The following is a 14,567-nucleotide window of genomic DNA, read 5'->3' as shown; positions in this document are numbered from 1 at the left end:
TCCCCCATGGTTCTGGGCTGCAGCTATGCCCTCAGGGGCAGCACGTCCTCTAGGGGTGACACGGCCAGCACCGGGACGGTCTGAGCTCTCCCCAGTCCGCCACCCATAGCTGGGCTGGAATCAGAGGGGCACTGGGGCTGAGGCCCGGGGCACCAGAGGCACCCTCCACAGCAACGGTCGGCTCGTGATGGCTTTTTGAGGCTGACTTTCCTACTGGCCTACCAAGCACACCCTGCACATAGTACGAGAGGAACGACGCCAGGGCGACCTCGCTCGTTGACTGAGACAGGAAAGCGGAGGGGGCATTAAAAGCGCACTCCAGGCCGTCTGGCCACAAACAGAGGCCTGGCACAAAACCGGTCCTGGTAAAGCAGTGGGACAAGGTCCTGAGCTGTCGGGGCAGGCTGGGGTCACCCAGCAGCCATGTGCCCATCCCATAGCTGGGGACCCTCCCGGCAGAGCCCTTCAACCTCTCCGTGGGCCCTTCAGTTCCAGCAAACCCGCCAAGGATGCGATTGCAAAGAAGCTACTGCGTACCTGGTGGACTCTCCAGAGGAAGCTGCTCCAGCCCTGAGGTCAAGGCCAGGGTGCCCACACCAGCTGGGCCGACACGCCAATGGGGCCAGGGGCAGCAGTGGCGACACGGAGGGCACTCCACAGCTCTCCTGGGCTGCCCCAACCACCTACAAGGGCCGCGCTGCCTTCCTGGAACAAGCCCCTCACTTTCTGCACATTTATGTCAATTCCCACAAGCCAAGCACTGCTCTTGGAAGGGGAAACGCTCCAAGGCCTCACCTGCTGGGCCAAGGGAGTCGGGACCCGGTTCTGAGAAACCTGCACTCCTGGCTCTAGATGGAGACAGAACAAGAGGGTCGTCAGGACCTCAAGCCCCTCGCCACCACCCCCGCCACACACGGAGGTCCCCGAACCAGCACACAAGAGCCACCATGAGGGGCGTGCCCAATGCCGCCACGTCAAAGCAAAAGAAAAAGTACGAGATTTCAAAGTCCAGCTAGATTTGGCCACCGTGTCAGTGAGAGCTGCGCCCTGTGTCCACGGACATCCGTGCTGGAAGGGTTTCTGGGCCTTCGGCTGATGCAAAATGCGTTCCAAGAGGGGTAAGCCCCCTCCGGGGGCCGGCACTGAGGCCTCGTCTCTGATGAGGGACATGATGGAACAGAGCTCCAGGTGGGGAGGCAAAGTCTGGAGCCACCAGGAGAAGCCCCAGGAAGGCCAGCACTGCAGATTCAGCCCTGCGAACGTAATTCATCGAAACGGGTCACTTTTGGAATCTATGAATATCTGAACAAAACCCAAGCAGATGGAGCTGTGAGGCCAGCGGGGGGCCGGCAAAGCCATGGGTCACGGCATCGGGGTTGCGCTGACCGAGCTGTGCTGGAGGAGTGGCCTGGCGCCCCCGGGCACAGCGGCCCTCTGCAGAATGCGGGCACCGACAGCCAGTGAGCACTTCTACGAGCGGGGTGCGCGGAGACGTGGCCTGCACTGCTCTAACCCAGCCTCCGTCTGGGGCAGGCGCCAACACGTGGCGGGTGGAGCGGGCTGGCGGCGAGCCAGGAGTGCTGGGGGTGCAGCGGGCGCCAGGGCTCACCTCCAGCCCCGCTTGGCACCCAGTCTTTCAACCACCAAGGAACAGATCCGGAGGATGTGCTGGGAGGGAGCAGTGTCACTGCTGCTAGAGGATAACTGATGGCTGCAGCCGCAGCACAGGTGACAAAGCAGGGATCGCAGGGACCTTGAGGACGGCGGCTTTGTGCCCGCCGGAGTGCTCGCTGCTTTAGAGCGCGCTCTCATGTACTGTTCACAGCAGCACCGTGGCGAGGAGCACCACCCGTCAGGTTTGCATCCTACATTTCAGGAGATCAAGGCTTGGACAGGTCAGCCGGCCACACACCGGCCAGTGCGTGCCTGGTTACACTGGAGTGTGCACAAGGTGACCAGCCCCAGAGCTCACTGCGCTGCTGGTCGCCATGCAGTGCAGCTGCTATGAAAGCTGAGAGCCCAGATGGCCCCCCGGTGGAGACTCCCGTTCACTGGTGACCGTGTGGGGGCAGAGGGAAGAGGCGGGCTGAGCGGCTCAGTGAGGGAACAAAGCACAGAACTCGTCCAAGAAATCTGACTGAGACAAGTGGGGCCGGGGAGGATCTTCTGTTTCCGTGGCATATGACTGTGCACGTCCTACGTGCTGAGAGCAAGGACTGGGAGGAGGAGGAGGAGAGTCAAAGTTGCGGGAGAGGGAACGGGCAGTGGGCAGGTGGGACAGAATGCAGACCATTCTGGGATGCCCGCCTGAGACGGAAGGGCGTGCCTCTCGTATTCTGACAGCAAAGGAAGAGAAAAACGCACGTGGGAGCAGACACATTCGTAGAAGAGAGAGTTCCAGATGGCAGCTTCTATTTTCTGGGATTAGTGGGGAGTGATAATTCAGCTCAGAGTAAGCATGGAAGCTGGACAGGTCAAAGATATGAGGATGGAAAAGATTTGAAAACACCGTTGCAGGGGACAGAACAAACTGGTTAGAGATTCGCAATGTCATTGGGCAGCACTGATGGCCCGGTGGCAGTTAGAGATCATGAGTTTATGATGGATGTATTTTTACACCACGGGCAACTACCATAAAAGGTTTGAAAGAGTTCACAATAAGAGGCCCAAACACAGTCAAAATTTACCACAAGGATAAGAAAGTGGGGAGTGGAGAAGGGTAGACAGAGTTGTATCAACAGCAAAATGGAACATGACATCTAATTCTGAGCTTCCTGGACACTAAGACAATAACAAAAACTTCGTTGTCTGCTGGATACGTGCCTGTTTGAGAACACCTCTCTCAGCCTTGGACACTGAGAACAGTCCGTTGCATGTGTATTAGTTTTTGTAAAGCGATGAGATCTAAATATCGACACCACAGAAACATTGGGTAATGAAGAGGACAAAAACACACCCCAAATTCCAATATACACAGTTCTTTATGTGAGGTCCAAGGGGCATGAGAGCAAGGCCATCATTAATGGCGTTTCCCAATGATGCAGGAATACTTTCTGTGGCCTTTTTGCACAATGGGTGACACAATAAAAACTGTTTCAGGGCATTCCCCTAGGAAACAAAACTCATAGTACGGGCATGTCTTCTAGGTAATATGATAAATTAAAAGTAGAAATCAACTAACACAAAAGGTAGAAATGATTAAAACACTTCCAAGACCAACGGTTGTTAGCAAATACTAATTAAGGACCAGTGACAACGTTGAGAACTGCTTGGGGCATAAATTCAAAATACAGACTCTCAGCCTCATCCTTAAAGATTCTGATTCCATGTTGAGATGTTGCTGATGGTGATGGGTAATGATGATGATGATGTTGGTGATGGTGACAGTGATGATGGTGATAATGGTCATGATGGTGATCATGGAAATGGTGATGGTGATGATGGTGATGACAGTGACAATGAAGACAACCATGACAGTGACAGCAGCCAGCACTGCTTACTAATTTTCTATGTGCTAGGTAGGCACTGTTCTAAATTCTTTACACACCCCATTTTACAGATGAAGAGACTGAGGAAATCTCTATTTGAAATAAGCTATCCTATGAACAATCACCTAGGTTTGAAGATAACTTGCTCTACTCTCTCTCTCTCTCTCTCTCTCTCTCTCTCATCAGCCCTCCAAGTCTTAACTATCAGTGCAAGTGGGGGAGGCAAAAGCAAGGATAAGAGGGACAGACTACTTAAGGATTGCTCAAGTATTGCTTGGTACACACTGAAAGCAGCCACCCAACCAAGAGAAAAGCAAAATGCATCTTGTGCTATACAAACGCAGTGGCCACAGCATCCTCTGTAGAAAATTCAAGGATAGTTGGATATCGAAGACTGTTAACAGTATTTACCCACACAGCCATTCTTCTCAATCATTAGTGGTGTCAACATTTTACAAGACAGGAAAATAAACTTGCCATGAAGAAGGAAAATATCAAGACTTGTTTGAAAGTTAAGACAGGGGCGCCTGGGTGGCACAGTCGGTTAAGCGTCCGACTTCAGCCAGGTCACGATCTCGCGGTCCGGTCCGTGAGTTCAAGCCCCGCGTCAGGCTCTGGGCTGATGGCTCAGAGCCTGGAGCCTGTTTCCGATTCTGTGTCTCCCTCTCTCTCTGCCCCTCCCCCGTTCATGCTCTGTCTCTCTCTGTCCCAAAAATAAATAAACATTGAAAGTTAAGACAAAGGGCTTTGGGATAGTGTGAGCTAGCCTGAACACTCTCCTAGAAGAAAAGATGATGAAAAATCATTTCAAATTACTATTTTCTTATTCCATCTCTAACGATTAGTCATAAGATTGGCTAATAAATGCTTAATAAATAATCTAATAATTCAACCACTGGGGATTAGTTAAAATCTATATAGATTTTTAAATAAAGTTATAGAAGTATACCTATTGATATAAATTGATTTAAAAGAAAGGAATTCAGGGGCACCTGGGTGGTGCAGTCGGTTATGCGTCCGACTTCAGCCAGGTCACGATCTCGCGGTCTGTGAGTTCGAGCCCCGCGTCAGGCTCTGGGCTGATGGCTCAGAGCCTGGAGCCTGTTTCCGATTCTGTGTCTCCCTTCTCTCTGCCCCTCCCCCGTTCATGCTCTGTCTCTCTCTGTCCCAAAAATAAATAAACGTTGAAAAAAAAATTAAAAAAAAAAAAAGAAAGGAATTCATAACATATTAATAGGAAAAAACAGATTATAAGCAAGATGTAGAACTTTTGTTCCAAGCATCCCATAATAGGTTGTAGCCAGCTGATGGTCTCACTGCAACAAACAAAATAAAAATAAACACTGAAAGCCATATATTTAAAACATCAAAGAGTTGTGATAGCAATAGTGTCTAGATGATATCCCAGTGTCTAGATATCATCTAGACAAATATCTTTAGTAAGGAGGAAAGACTCCTTACTAAGTTGATGATTGCCAGAAACTTTTCCTTGTGAGGACATTTGGACATTTGGAGCACAATCTGAGGATTTAGTTTGGCCAACACAGAAGTATTCTAATGAGACAGAGAGCCACCAGCAGAGCTGCTGACAGTCATATAAGCTGGCATGATGGATTGAAATCCAGAAATGGGGGGAAAAAGCACCAAAAGCACTGATTTAAATCCTCAGGGCATTTGCTAAGTTCTAGGGTAACACTAGAGATTGGGAGGGGGTGGGCCACAGTCAGAAACCTCTACTGGGCAGAAGGAAATATCCTGTAATGAAAAGCATTTAAAGGGGGCACCTGGGTGACTCAGTTGCTTGAGCATCCAATTCTTGATTTTGGCTCAGATCATGATCCCAGGGATCAAGCCCCATGTTGGGCTCCATGATCAGCATGGAGCCTGCTTAATACCTCTCTCTCTCTCTCTCTCTCTCTCTCTCTCTCTCTCTCTCTCTCTCACACACACACACACACACACACACACATTCTACTTATAAAATAAAATTTTAGAAGCATTTAAAAGACAAATTTCCAGGAGAAAGGGGGGCTGCCTCAAATACAGAACCAGTATCCTGCTCAGCAAAATTGAACTGGAAGTTGCAGGATGTGAGAAGCTGCAGGCCCAAGATCAAACTTCTGAAAACAGGTGAATGTCCCACAGCATTTCAGAGCTGAGGAGGCAGATGCCTGTCAGCCTCCAGATCAACAGCCAAGGAGGACCACGCCCAAGAAAAAGAGAGGGAACTGAGTTAAGCTGAATCTTACTAAAACAGCAACCCAGCTGAGCTCTTGACTAATCAGCTGCTCACACTTAAACAACCAAACAAAAAAACTACTTATGAAGAAGATAATCCTTCCCAAAGGTATGAAGAAGATAATTCTTTTCAGAGGAAATCAATATCATCTGTAGCCTCTATGGTTCTTTCATCCACAATGTCTGGCACACAATCAAAAATTACGAGACAAATAAAGAGGCAGAATAAGGTGACCAATAATCTAGAAAATAAAAACTAGACCATATAAGCAGATCCACAGATCATACTCGTGTTGGCGTTGGCACACAAAGACTTTTAAATAACTATGGATAATATGTTAGAGAAAAATTTTAAAGTGGATAAAAGAATGAAAAGATTGAGGGGTACCTGGGTGGCTCAGTCAGCAGAGCGTCTGACTTTGGCTCATGTCATGATCTCACAGTTTGTGGGTTCAAGCCCTGCCTCAGGCTCTCTGCTGACAGCTTGGAACCTGGAGCCTGCTTTGGATTCTGTGTCTCCCTCTCTCTCTGCCCCTCTCCCACTCACATTCTCTCTCTCTCTCTCTCTCTCTCTCTCTTTCAAAAATAAATAAACATTTTTAAAAGACTGAGAATATTTAAATCTGTAGCAAGAATCAAATCAAAATAGACATCCTAAAACTAAAACTACAGTATTTGAAACTAAAAAGCATCAGATGCACTCAAAACAGGCTGTACACAGAACACAATGGTGAACTCACAGAAATATCAATTAAAAAGTGTCTACACCAAAGTACAGAGGGCAAGATACAACGAGGACAGAACAGAGCACTTGACACATGTGGACCAGTATACCTGTGAGTAGAGTCCCAAATGATAGAAGACCAGTGATGAGACAGAAACAATATTTGAACCGAGAATCACTAAGAATTACATAGAACTGATAAAGGCCCTTAACCTGAAGATTCAAAAACCTCAGTGAATCCCCAGAAGGGTACTTGCAAAGAAAACTGGACCTAAAAACATTACAGGCAAACTTCTGAAAGTCAAAAATAAAGAGAAAATCTAGCCAGAGGGGAAAAGTCAAATTAACTTCAAAACAATAACAACAAAACCAACAGGTGGCTTTTTAAAAGAAAATGTGAAAACCTGGAAACAAGTGAATGACATTAGTAAATGCTGAAAGAAAAGCTAATCCCAACTAAAAAATTTTATACATAGGAAAAAGTCCTTCAAAAATAAATGTAAAGAGGCACCTGGGTGGCTCAGTCAGTTAAGTGTCTCTTGATTTTGGCTCCGGTCACGTTATGACAGTTTGTGAGTTCAAGTCCCATGTCAGGCTCTGTGATGACAGTGCAGAACCTTCTTGGGAATCTCTCTCTCTCCCTCTCTCCCTCTCTCTCTACCCCTCCCCTGCTTGCATTCTCTCTCTCTCTCAAAATTAAAAAAAAAAAACACTAAAAAATATTTAAAAATAATAATTATAATTGGTAAAGATGTTTTCATACCAATGAAACATTGGTGTGAAAACAGTATTTGTTGCTAAAAGGGCCACAGTACAAGAAACACCAAAGGAAGTTCTTAACTGCAGAAGGAAAATTATCACTGATGCGAGCACAGAAATGCATTAAGGAATGGAGGGCACCACCAAGGGTAAATATGTGAGTGAATACACAAGAATATTACTAATACAACAATAATAATAACGACTGGGTTTACAACGTGTGGAGAAGGAAAATAGGTGACAAAATAGCACAAAGCATGGGAAAAGGGTAAACGGAGCCAAACCACCGTAAGGCTCATGTGTCAGTAGGGAAGTGGAAAAATTACTGAGATGCGCCACTGTAACCGCATCCTGCATACTGCAATCTCTAGAATAACCACTAAAAAAGTATCGACAAAAACAACAATGCAGAAAGACACATGGAATAACATTAATCCCAAACAAGCCAAGAAAGAAGGAACAAACAAAAGCAGAACAAATTGGAAACAAACAGTAAAATGATAGGCTTAAACCCAACAAAATCAGTTCTTATTATAAATATAGAGGGGCACCTAGATGCCTTGTCGATTAAGCCTCCAACTCTTGATTTCAGCTCAGGTGACGATCCCACAGTTCGTGAATTCAAGCCCTGTATCAGGCTCCGTGCTGACAGTGTAGAGCCTGCTTGGGATTCTCTCTCCCTCTCTCTCTGTTCCTCCTCTGCTTGTGCATGCAGTCTCTCTCTCTCTCTCTCTCTCAAAATAAATAAATAAACTTTTAAAATAAATCAATAAATACATACATACATGTAGAATAAAACCTTTAATTACTAGACAAAGATCCTCAGACTACATAACAAGATTAAACCCAATTATGTGCTTTCTACAAGAGACACACTTTATTATTTATTTATTTATTTATTTAATGTTTTAGAGAAATAAAGAGCAAAAAATGGGAAGAGGGGCAGAGGGCAAGAGAGAGAATCTTAAGCAGGCTCCATATTTACCATGGAGCCTGGCATGGGGCTCAATCCCACAACGCTGGGATCATGAAATCAAGAGCCAGACACTCAACCACTTGAGCCACACAGGTGCCCCACAAGAGACACACTTTAAATTTAAGGACACAGAGTGAAAGTAAAAATATTGGAAAATGCATACTATGCAAACACTGGCCAAAAGAAATTGATTTTGTTCTATTAATGTCAGATTATGTAACACTTTCTGTATTACTAGAGGAAATTGGGAATAGCTCACGATGATAAAAGGACTTAGAGGAAGGCATAACAGCTTTACCCTGGAGACAGCAAATGGATGTCCACACCTGGCCCAGTCTTTCAGGATTCCCACCCCCCCACCCCCGGCCAGGAAGGCATAAAAAGTATGCAGCAGGTGTACCCAGAGTACCACAGGTGTACTCAGAATGCTTCAGAATCTCCAGTAGGGCTGATGAAAGGTGTTTCTCTCCTGAACCCAGTCAGCAGAGACTGGAGGAGGTGACTGCTTCTTCAAATGTGAAGACAGCAACACAAGACTTCAAGGAACAGGAGAAATCAAGGAAACAAGACACCAGCAAAGTAACACAGCAATTTTCCAGTAACCAACCCCAAAGAAATGGAATCTGCAATTTGCCTGATAAAGAATTCAAAATAGTTATTTTAAGGGTGCTCAAGGAGCCGCAAGAAAACAGAGAAAAACAACTCATCAAAATCAGAAAAACAATAAATGAACAAAACAGAGATAGAAATCATAAAAATGAGCCAAAAAGAAATTCTGGAGCTGAAGAATGCAGCAAATGAAAAGAATATGCAGTGGAGAGCACCAACAGTAGGCGTGATCAAGCAGAAGAAATAATGTGTGAGCTCCAAGACAGGTCTTTTGTAAGTATCCAGTCAGGGAACAAAGACACAAGAATAAAAAAGAGCGAAGAAATGGGGCGCCTGGGTGGCTCAGTTATTTAAGTGTCCAACACTTGATTTTGGCTTGGGTCATGATCCCACGGTTCATGAGTTCTAGCCCCACATCAGGCTCTTTACTGTTGGCACAGAGCCTGCTTGGGATTCTCTGTCTCCCTCTCTCTCTCTCTCTCTGCCCTTTCCTGCCCCTTGCACTCACTGGCACTCCCTCCCTCTCTCTCTCTCTCTCTCAAATATAAAGAAATAAACATTAAAAAAAAAGAGTGAAGAAAGCCCATGTGAACTGTAGGATACCATGAAGAAGAATAATCTATGTGTTACTGAAGTCCCAGAAAGAGGAGAGAAGGAGAAACGGGCAGAAAGATTATTTCAAGAAATAATGGCTGACAGCTGCCAAAATCCGGAGAGAGATTTGGACATTGAAGTTCGTAAATCTCCTAGATACCCACCGCCCCCCCCCGGATTTCAATTCAAAAAGATCTTCTCTAAGACGCATTATAATAAAACTGTCTAAAATCAAAGACAATTTCAAAAGCAGCAAGAGAAAAAAAAATTCCTCCCCTACAAGGGAACCTCCAGAAGGCTATCAGTGGGTTTCTCAGCAGAAACCTTGATACACTCCAAGTGCTGAGAAAGAGAAACTTCCAAGCAAGAACACTACCAGGCAAAGTTGCCCTTCAGAAATGAAGGAGAGAGAAGGATTTCCCGAGACCAACAATGGCTGAGGGAGTTCGTCGCACTGGCCCTGCCTTAGAAGATGTGCTACAGCGGATTCTTTCAGCCAAAAGGGAAGGACGCTAATTAAGCAAGCAAAACCCACGGATAAAGACAAAATTACAAAAAAAAAAAATATTTTGAACTGCACGGTAATGGAAATGTGGATATTAAAAACTGTGGGACGAAACAGTGCTGAGTGGGGATTCAGCCTGGAATGCATATCCTGAAGCCCGGGGTGGGGGAGGGTGGGCAGCGGGGAATGGTTAACTCTCATTAAACTGCCATCTCAAGGGTGCCTGGGTGGCTCAGTCGGTTGAGCAACTGACTTTGGCTCAGGTCATGATCTCACAGTTTGTAGGTTCGAGCCCTGCATCAGGCTCTGTGTTGACAGCTCAAGAGTCCGGAGCCTGCCTTGGATTCTGTGTTTCCCCCCATCTCTCTGTTCCTCCCCTGCTTGTTCTCTGTCTCCCAAAAATAAGTAAGTGTTAAAAAAAATTTTTTTAAAAAGACCTGCCATCTCAGGAATCCAGAAGAGGAGCAAAGTGATGTGGAAGAGAATAGATAACAAGGACAAGAATAGGCATCAGAGAAGGAGCAAGCAGACCTGTAACACAGAGAAATGAAGCCAAATCATGTTATTTTAAAATGTTAATAAAATTAAATCCTCTAGTAAGAATTATGAGGCAAAAAGGGGGAAAAATTACCACTCTCACGAATGGAAAGCAGATGTAGCTAGGACCTGATGAGCTGTGAAAAGAAAAAAAAGAAAGAAAAGAAAAGAGAAAAGAAAAGGCATTGTGAAAAACCTTATGCCGGGGAATTTGTAAACTTAGATGAACAGAATAAACTTGTTGAAGGACACAACCTAAAGGGCACGAGGAAAAACTGAGCATTTAAATAATTCTGTATCTGTTTAAAAACTGGACCGACAGTCACACACCTTCTCATGAAGAAAACTGTTCCCAGATGGATTTACTGATTCATCCCCAAACCTTTAAAAATAATAATACCCACCTAAAAAAACATTCTTTCAGAGAAGAGAAGAGAGGGGAACACTTACCAGTTAATTCTGTGATTATGACATGGACCTGATACCAAAAAACGACAACACTATAAAAAAAGAAAAGTACAGTAAAACCTTGGTTTGAGAGCACAATTCATTCCAGAAACATGCTTGTAATCCAAAGCACTTGTATATCAAAGCGAATTTCAAGAAGCATTGACTCAGTTGTGGTCATGTGACATGTAGCATCACGTACGACTCATACCGCAAGACGTGGCTCATTTATCAAGTTAAAATTTATTGGAGGGGCACCTGGGGGGCTCAGCTAGGTACACGTCTGACTTTGGCTCAGGTCATGATCTGCGTTCATGAGTTCGAGCCCCACATTGGGCTCACTGCTGTCAGCCTGTCAGCACAGAGCCCACTTCAGATCCTCTGTCCCCTTCTCTCTGCCCCTCCCCTGCTTGGACAATCCCCCAAAATAAGTAAATATTAAAAAGAATTATTGGAAACATTTGCTCATCTTGCAGAACATTCGCAGAACAAATTACGCACAATCCAAGGTTTTACTGTCTAAGCCAATATCTTTTATGAGTTTAAGCACAACAATCCTAAACAAAACATCAGCTATTTGAATTTAGGGATAGTAAAAGTAACATATATCAAGACAGATGGAGTTTACTCCAGAAATGCAAGTGTTAACATTCAAACACCAAAACAATGTTATTCACCACACTACAAGGTAAAGGACAAGACCATAGACTTATCTCGACAGATGAAGGACAACACTTGATAACATTCAATATGCAATCATGATTGAAATGCTCAGAAAACTGGTAATAGAAAGGGTCTTCCCAATTGTGATAAAGAGTAGCTATTGGGGAAAAAACCCTACAGCCAATAGCATACTTGACATTAAAATAGTGAACACCTTCTCTGTGGGTTCAGAATGGTCATTGTCATCACTTCTGTTAGATATTGTGCTACAGATATTATGCCGAAGTAATGAGGCAAAAAAAGATAGATGACATATAGATGGATGGATGGATGGATAATGGATAGATAGATAGATAGATAGATAGATAGATAGATAATGGATGGATGACTAGATACGTAATGGATGGATGGATGGATAGATGAATGGATGGATAGATAGATAATGGATGGATGACTAGATACGTAATGGATGGATGAATGGATAGATGAATGGATGGATAGATATATAGATAATGGTGGATGACTAGATACGTAATGGATGGATGGATGGATAGATGAATAGATGGATAGATAGATAATGGATGGATGACTAGATACATAATGGATGGATGGATGGACGGATAGATGAATGGATGGATAGATAATGGTGGATGACTAGATACGTAATGGATGGATGGATGGATAGATGAATGGATGGATAGATAGATAGTGGTGGATGACTAGATATGTAATGGATGGATGGATGGATAATGGATAGATAGATAGATAGATAATGGATGGATGACTAGATACGTAATGGATGGATGGATGGATAGATGAATGGATGGATAGATAGATAATGGATGGATGACTAGATACGTAATGGATGGATGGATGGATAATGGATAGATAGATAGATAGATAGATAGATAGATAGATAGATAATCGTGGATGACTAGATACGTAATGGATGGATGGATAGATGAATGGATAGATAGATAATGGATGGATGACTAGATACGTGATGGATGGATGGATAGATGAATGGATGGATAGATAGATAATGGATGGATGACTAGATACGTAATGGATGGATGGATGGATAGATGAATGGATGGATAGATAGATAATGGATGGATGACTAGATACGTAATGGATGGATGGATGGATAGATGAATGGATGGATAGATAGATAGATAATGGATGGATAGATAGAAAAAATAAAAATGTCAAGATTCACAGATGACATAATTGCATACACAGCAATTTAAAATCACCTATGAATAAACTTAGAATTAACAGGTGAAGTTAGAAATGTCACTGGAAACACAACCACTAAGAAGAGTCCGTTTTGTCTCTACGCAGTAGCAATGAATTTTAGGAAAAAAAATCTTCAAATACTGTTTAACATAACATCAAAAAACATCAAATATCTATGGATGATTTTTTTCAAGTGCAAGACCTCTATGTGAAAACTGCAAAACATTACTGAAATACATTAAAGAGGGCCTAAGTAAAAGGAGAGATATTCTTCACTTAAGGATTAGAAAAATCATTATTTAAAAAAATGTCAGTTCTTCTCAGATTGATCAATGCAAGCCCAATCCAAATCCCAGCAGGTATTTCTGTGTAAGTTGACAGTTGATTCCAAAATCCATACAAAAATACAAAAAATAAATATATAAATAAGCATAGAATAGTCAAGACAGTCTTGAGGAAGAATAAAAAAGTTGTGAGACAAACTATCAGCCAACAAAGCTTCACAAAGGGAATCAGGGCAGTGCGATATCTCTGCATGATGGATAAAGAAACCAACGGCAGGGAACAGAAAATACAGAAACAGACATGCATATACAGTCGCTTGCTTTGTGAAAGGACGTGCCAAAATTCAGTGGGGACAGGACAGGTTCTTTAGCACCTGGTAATGAAGCCAGTGCATATCGATATGGGGAAAAAACCCATACACTTCTATCCAACTTCAACCCGTATCCAAAAATTAAATTCAAGACTTATTATTAATATAAATGAAAATGGTAAAACAAAGTTTAAAAAAATACGAACATATCTTCGTCATCTTGAGTGGGGAAATATTTCTCAACATGACAAAAAGCATTAACAGAAAAAAAATTTTTTTTAATTGGACATATTAATGTTAAGTAAACGCTTTTTTTTTTAAAGAACGCAAAGTGCAATCCATTATCATAAATGTATAATATACCCATGTACACATATATATATAAAAAGTCTGGAAGAATTATACATTAAAACATTAGCATTAAGTTGACTCCAGGTACGAGATATATGAGCGATCTTTATTCATTTTTAAAATACCTGTATAGGGGCGCCTGGGTGGCGCAGTCGGTTAAGCGTCCGACTTCAGCCAGGTCACGATCTCGCGGTCCGTGAGTTCGAGCCCCGCGTCGGGCTCTGGGCTGATGGCTCAGAGCCTGGAGCCTGTTTCCGATTCTGCGTCTCCCTCTCTCTCTGCCCCTCCCCCGTTCATGCTCTGTCTCTCTCTGTCCCAAAAATAAACGTTGGAAAAAAGAAAAAAAAAAAAAATTAAAAAAAAAAAAATAAATAAAATAAAATAAAATACCTGTATATTCTTGTTTTCTTGAATTCTATGATGAACTTGAATTATTCAGGTGACTTTCGTGAAAACTTTTTTTTTTAACGTTTTTATTTATTTTTGAGACAGAGAGAGACAGAGCATGAACGGGGGAGGGGCAGAGAGAGAGGGAGACACTGAATCGGAAGCAGGCTCCAGGCTCTGAGCCATCAGCCCAGAGCCCGACGCGGGGCTCGAACTCGTGGACCGCGAGATCGTGACCTGAGCTGAAGTCGGACGCTTAACCGACTGAGCCACCCAGGGACCCCTCATGAAAACTTTTGAAAGAAGGCTTGTAAAGATCTGGAATGCCATTTTCTATTCAATCCACATCCTGCACTGGATCACACTGGGAGGAAAAAGGGGCCCCGGGTAGAGGGCGCCACCCAGTTCCACGGCAGGTGTGAAAACACTGACACTAGAATTAATGCCCAAGGGCT

This window comes from Puma concolor, chromosome D2 (genome assembly GCF_028749965.1).
Source record: "Puma concolor isolate L17-30 chromosome D2, mPumCon1.1.hap2, whole genome shotgun sequence".
In the NCBI taxonomy this organism is placed as follows: domain Eukaryota; kingdom Metazoa; phylum Chordata; class Mammalia; order Carnivora; family Felidae; genus Puma; species Puma concolor.
The sequence above is the reverse complement of the archived record's forward strand: the minus strand, read 5'-3'. Positions refer to the sequence as shown.